General features: G+C 38.3%; 1 long non-coding RNA gene across 1 annotated transcript; it reads right to left on the bottom strand.

Annotated features, from left to right (window-relative positions):
- Positions 1-1,055: 1,055 nt before the first annotated feature.
- On the bottom strand, positions 1,056-5,834 carry LOC140164258 (uncharacterized). Its single transcript, XR_011860510.1, has 3 exons — positions 5,511-5,834; positions 3,810-3,840; positions 1,056-1,202 (listed from the first exon to the last, which is right to left on the bottom strand). It is a non-coding gene; the product is annotated as an uncharacterized lncRNA (long non-coding RNA).
- Positions 5,835-7,176: the final 1,342 nt, after the last annotated feature.

The raw sequence follows: 7,176 nt of genomic DNA, 5'->3' as shown, positions 1-7,176 counted from the left end.
GGTCAATTTGGCAAATTCTGTTTGAGACCCACTACATTCACAAGGCGTGTACTCAGCCGTGAAAAATGTTGTTGTTTCAAATAGGGTGTCATTGTAAAGGGAGCATTGTAGCTATCTAGTGATATGCAACATGATGTGAATATGTCACTCAAATAATTGGAGATACAGATGCTTGAAAAAACTTTCCAAACTTTTGTTGAGGAGTTTAAAAACAAGAATCCAATCTAATCCACATTTGGCTTTACAAACAACAACATACAAGGATTGTGTCAAAACTTGGATCAATTAATAAATAATTATTATGAACAGTTATGTTGTGCTTGATAAAAGGGAAAAGATTTAGGGATTGTTTCACCGTTGTTCATCACCAATTAACAATGATGTGTCCGCGTCGTCTGCCTGGTTTACCATGTAAACCATGCAGAAAAGGTACATTTTGAAAAAAAATAGAGATGTTAGTCTGTTACACACACCCCAATAACCCCGCCCCCTTGAGCAGTGGCCCTGCTGGCAACCATAAAGATATACTTTCTTTGAACAACTTTTGTAAAGATTTTGATTTCCAGCCTTTTTACATTCCTGCCCCTTCTGCACCCCCCTTTTTTCCTTTAATAATTCTTCTTGCCGCCCTTCTTCTGCAGCCCTTCTTCTTTTTTTGCCACCCAGGGCGGATTTACCTTTTTGGGGCCCTGGGCCAGGCCAAAATTTGGAGGCCTCAAACGCACCGTGAGGAAGGCATGTGCACTCAAGTGGCCAAGTCTTTAGATTTTACTAGTCAATTTTTGACTTATTTTAGCCCGAATTGAAGCTGAATTTTGCTATATAACAGGCCATGCTGGCGTGAAGCGCATAAAATTTTGCAATTTTGTAGGCTATTTTGGCCCAAAATATGTTTTTTGGCTAAAATGGAAGATGCACACTGCACCGAGCAATTTTGGGGGCCCTGGGCCCATCTGGCCCTATGGTAAATCCGGCCCTGTTACCACCCCCTGCTTGTGCCCCCAAAATATGCGCATGGGGTAGTGAATTTAACACAGTGCATAAGTGTATACTTACTGTCGTGCATGGTATACTTTGAGTGTAAATTGGCCTTTTCCCATTTCATTGTCGAACGGTTCATTTGCTACAACTTCTACTCCTTCGCTGCCTCCTGTTTCATTTTTGCTGTATTCAGCAGTTGTAAATAGCTGCGCCACTTGATTCTGAAATTAAACAATACGATACGAAAACGATGCATACAGTACTCATGCGTATATTTTGGGGGCGTGAGACCCCCGGGTAAAAGCAGGGGCCAGCAAAACGAAGGGACGAAGGAAGTAGAAGGGGCAGCAAAAAGAATTAGTAAAGAAAAAAGGGTGGAAAAATTTGAAAAAGTATGTGAAAAAATTGTACTTTACATCAAAATGTGTTGCGTTTAGGGAGCTAACGCTTATAATCCTTTTTTTTCTCTTCACTTTTTCAAACCACCGAAAGAAAAATTGGGTCAACCTTTTCGGGCGGCAAAATTTAATTTCCTTCAGCCTCCCGGGGTAGGAGCGGCCATGGTACGCCACTGGTACTATAAGGCAAACCACAAAGTACTACATGTAATAAGATGTAATACACTTTCATCATTACCAAAAGGCCAGAAGAACCACTGGGCCAGAATAGCGAGTGCCCCACTGCCCATCGGGCTTTTGTGAATGTTCAAGGGCTTTTGCAACTAAATAAATTTACCCCTTTTCTAGAAACCACCTTTGCAATCAAATTAGAGCCCATTTTTTGCATTACTTTATACTTTATTGTCTATTGTTTTCAAAATCGAAAAGAAATATTGAAATATCTCATTTACTTATTTAAAAGGGCATTTCGTGATCCACAGCATCATCCCTCCACTTTTCTCAAAAAAAGTTGACATTTTTATATCACTGGGAACCTCTGGCTACATAACGTTTATGTACAAAAATTTGCTTGAAGATTAATTAGTTTAGCAAATTTCGTGAAATTTGAATTTCATTCTGGTATACCAGAATGAAATTACAACACATTGTCTATGGAGCAGTGTAATACACATAATAATCATGCATAACTCGTAAACACAAAATCGGAATCAACTGAAATTTTGGGAATAAGCTTTTTTCGTGGATATCTACGGAAAAATATCGTAAAAAGAAGATGCTAGGATCACGAAACACTCCTTTTAATTGTGAGTTTTTAATCAAATTCAGCAAAATGTCATTTTTTTAGTATTTCCGAAGCTATACAACTTTTCTCCGGAAGGGAAGATGGTAACCACAACCAAAATATGTATTTTACCCATGCCAATAACTCAATTTTACCCAGAGGTGGATGCAAGTAATTTTGTAACTATAAGCTCTTCGTATATCTAGCAGCCCTTTTAAAGCTGTTTTTCTTTAAATTTAAAATTTATTTGTTTGTTTGTTTATTTATTTTCAAATTTTTTTTTTTAAAAAGTCTCTGTAGACAGGCCTTGCCGTTTGAGGCGAGCGATCGCTCTTGCTCGCCACCGCTCACCCAAACTCGGTGTGTAGTGAGCGTTTTTCCACTCACCATAGACACTAAACATTGCTCGCTGCGATCACTCAGTAAAGTTTCAGTACTTTTAATGTATTTGTTTATCGTAATAAACTGTCCTTAATCCCTGAGAACAAAAGAAAGGGTGCCAACGGTCATGAAAGTGTGTGTTTCATATTGGTTTGGTATTAATGATCTTGGACTTGAAATGTCAAAACTGTTTGTGTCCTCCAATATTTCATGACAAGAAAAGTCCCGGGAGTCCTGCACTAATTACATGCAGTTGAATGCTTTTCAAAAGTTAATTTAACTTATGCCTTAAAGGAGTATTTCGTGATCCTGGCATCCTCTAATTATGTCATTTTTCATTAGATATCCACGAAAAGAACCTTTTCCCAAAATTTCAGTTGATTCAGATTTTGCGTTCGCGAGTTATGCATGATTATGTGTATTACACTGCTCCATAGACAATGCGTTGTAATTTCGTAATGGTGCCCCAGAACGAAATTCAAATTTCACGATATCTTTGCTAAACGAATTAATCTGCAAGAAATATTTTGTATATAAACATTATATAGCCAGAGGTTTCCAGTGATATAAAAATCTCAACTTTTTTTGAGAAAAGTGGGGGGATGAGGCTGTGGAGCACGAAATGCCCTTTTAAAATAAGAAGCAGCGGAGTAGAAGAGGTGTTAATTCAGTATTTTTATTATGATTGTTGAATAAATGGCATACATGCAGCTCCAGTGTCAAGGCATTACTCGCAACTACAAAGTTAACAGCTCGCCTATTCTAGAGAGTGATTCCACTCGCCTAACATCATGCTAGCGAGTGATTAACCACTGGCCTTTAAAATCTAGACGGCAAGGCATGTCTCTAGGGTCGGGCCTTTTTTAAGGGTCGGACGGGTTACGCCAATCAAACGATTTTTTAGGCCTTAGGCATGAAATTATGTATTTTATACAGGGGAACAAATTAGCATAGTATGGTTTTCAAGGCGAACTCAGCCTGCGAGTAGTGCATTTTGTGTATTAAAAATCTTTAGGTTTTCAAACCAATGTAGTTGGTAAGTAGTGCAAACGATATCCCACCTCTTTGACGAACTTCATCCGGGTCTTTTATACAGGGTCTCAAATATATTGTAGGTCTTTCAAATAGTTCTCAGGATATATCTCATCATTTCGTAGTGTGCGCCGGCATCCACTACTCAAAATATTGGACCTGCCTGTCGTCTATCACACGGTAGAGAATAGCCAAAATCAAAATTCCTATCGTTTATTCTCTAAATAACTTACCTCTTCAACTTTCAGTGGCAGAATAACTCGACTGATGATACGCAACATTCGCAGCAACAAACACATCACATGAAATAAAAGAGAAGTAGGAAACTCTAAATTATGAATTATCCAATGCCCCATGTAGGCCTATTAATCCTAAAATATCTGCTCAACAAAGTACAGGGTATACCCAGGCCCGTACACAGGATTTTTTTGGGGGGGTGCTGATTTTGAAAAAGTGGACTTTTTCCAAGGGGGCAATTTTGTGAAAAGTGGACTTTCTTCCCCAAATTTGGACTTTTTTTGACCAAAAAAGCGTAAAAAACCTGATTTTTTTGCTCGCGACGCTCGCAGATCCAGAAATTTTGGGACTTTATGTATACTTTTGCAAATTTGGGGAGGTGTGGTCGCACCCCCCCTGCGTACGGGCCTGGGGTATCCAAAAAGTCTCTTTACCATTTTGAACCATCATATAATTGAATAGTTGAGTGGAAGAAGGGCCCAACTCCATCAAAACTGTTTTTGAGATATTAAGAAAAAACTTAATATTTGGAAAAGTTTGATAGACAGAATGTTTTCATCTTCAGGGGACCTTTAATGCATGAACATATAATATTACATATATATTCGAAATTATATATGATGTTGGCAACGGTACAGGTCTTTATACGAGCTGGAGTTGGGCCCTTCTTCCACTAATATACTGCAAGTACCAGAAATAGCTACAGAAATTAGGTAATCACCATTAATTGCAAAAAGTAGAACTCGCGTATTAGCAAGAAAGTTTACTGTAGTGAAAAGCAGATTTCATGGATGAACAAAATTCCTCTTTAACCCAATATTTGTGGAAGAAGGGCCTAACTCCATGGAGTTGGGCCTTTCTTCCATGAAAACTATGATTAGGTGTATGTGGAAGACTTTTAAGAGAGTGTATTTTGGCTATCTTTCACACACAAGGAAGAACAGTCTGCTGGCAATAAAATGCTGGGTCTAACTCATTGGGCCCTTCTTCCACTCAGGTTCAATTATATTTCTCGCCAGTATTAATACATATGTATCATATAGGAAAATCCAATATACATAATTATATGTGACCCACTCCTACAAAACCCGGTAAAAATTTTTTGGGGAAATGTGACCTTTGATCAAAAATATAATTTTTGGTCAAAATGTGAAAATGTAATTTTGGTCAAAAATGCAATTTTTGGGCCAAAATGTGACTTTTGGTCAAAAGTGTGATTGTTGGTCAGAAATATGTTTTTTTTTTTTTTTGTTTGTTGGTCAAATATGTGATTTTTAGTCAAAAATTATTAACAACAAAATTCCAACAAGTGGAATAGTCCAAGTGTTGATTATACTAGACTCTTCAACTCTATAAAAAGTATAGGAAGGAAGATTCTGATAATAAATGCTTGCAATTTGATTCGAACTGTTCATAGCTATGCTGTTCATGTACCCTGATGAAACTTTAACCAAATTTGTTACACACATACGCACACACCCCCACATATATACACTGCATGACGTACAGCCTGACTGTATAATCTCCAATAAAATCCTGCCTTATCAGGCAAGACAAAAATACATTTTTGTAACTTGCATTTGGACAAAATGAGTGTGGTCTACACCCTGTCATGGACAGATTTGCAGCACTATTATAATATGGAACTAAAATTGAATAAAATAATGTGTAAAAAAGAAATAATTATTATCACTTACAATTCTGTAATTTTCATCTTGCCAACAACAGTGTGTTCATGTATCCTTGTCCTTGCTGATCGCTAGCTGATGTCGAGTGACCGGCCGGCGCGGCCCACTGAGTAGTGGACCGGCCGGCCCTGTATGTGTGCATCGATCCGAACAATTGATATACACAAGACCTGTGAACAAGAATAGCTGAATGGAACAAAATGATTCAAAGCACAGACAGTGGAAGTCTTCAAGGTCAATGCTACAAAGCATTTCTCAAGTCACTAAGGGAGTGTTCAGAAATATTTGGTTCCCAAGAGGTGGACTTCTCTGCAGAAAGCATATATGGGCATATTTTGGGGGCTTTGGGGCATGAACCCCTCGGGTAAAAGTAAGGCGCCAAAAAAAAGGGCGGCGGAAGATGAAGGCGGCAAAAGAAAAAAGGCGGTACAGAAGGGGGCAAATTATTACAATTTTAAAAGGGCGGACGGTTTGAAAAACTAATTTAGTTGATGATATTACTACAGCGTGATGAGGCAGTGGTAAGGGGGCATGTAACACCTATAATTTAATGAAACAAAATTTTTGCTCCTACCATTGCAGCCATCTGGAAAAAAATTGGGTCAACCTTTTCGGGCAGTTGCCTGGGGCAGTTGCTCAGTGCAGGGGGCCGGCAAAATGTACATTTTTTAGCCCCCCCCCTGGGGTAGGAGCGGCCACGGTACACCACTGGAAAGTATCTGGGGCTGATGGTGTTGCCTCAGGTGCATGAAATTAAACACAGGTGATACAAGTTTGTTATGTTATAATTACTTATCATATAATTTCAAAATCTCTTGCATACAAAATATAATATTCATATTAATTCATTCATTTAAAATGAAAGATTGATTAAATATATGTAAATACTCTAATGCATCCAAGGTAAATATTGCAAGGCATCTGTATAATTTATGTGTTTTTTTAATCATTTCATGATTGACAGTGGCATGGCAGCCTAGGCCCGCCGACAGTGGCGGTGCCACGGGGGGGGGGATGCAAATGCCCCCCACTCTTTCCCCCAGTAAAAACCCAAAATTACGAAAAATGCCACCTTTTTCAGCAGTTTTATGCAAAATTTGTTCATTTTGCCCCTCATGAAATTAATTTTGCCCCCTCAATGCCCCCGAAAAAAATCCTGGCGCCTCCACTGCCCGCTGAAGGGGAAATGTGGGAAAAGGGAATGAGGGAAACTTATTGGTGAAGTGGTTATATTTGTGTGGAGTTAATTTCATTGACATATTGCTAACTTTGAACACTTTTGCATGTGTTTGTTTCACGATTTTGAGCTTTCTTTCATAGACCTACACACTATATAAACCATTCGCATGTTGTTGGTTTCCTGGTTAGATGTTGATTCGTGAAAAACTTGAAAGTAAAACCCTCAGAAAATAACCCAGTTTACAGCAACTTCCTACTCCCTGCAGAGCTAATTTGAATTGAAGAGCCTAAAACATGCCAGTCTTTGTGTATACTGAGACAATAAAAATTGAAAATAAAATTTTGTGTTCCCTTCAGAAGCAAAAAAACAATTCCACTCAACCATAAAGACATGACCAAAACCCAAAACTTTAATTAAGAAAACCAAAATTTTAATTTGTCTTATCATATAATGCAAGCGCAGCGAGCAGGAAATTTTCAGGGCATAAATATAGAA

Source organism: Amphiura filiformis, chromosome 11, assembly GCF_039555335.1.
Source record: "Amphiura filiformis chromosome 11, Afil_fr2py, whole genome shotgun sequence".
In the NCBI taxonomy this organism is placed as follows: domain Eukaryota; kingdom Metazoa; phylum Echinodermata; class Ophiuroidea; order Amphilepidida; family Amphiuridae; genus Amphiura; species Amphiura filiformis.
Note: the sequence above shows the minus strand (reverse complement) of the source record. Positions and strands in the feature narration are given on the sequence as shown.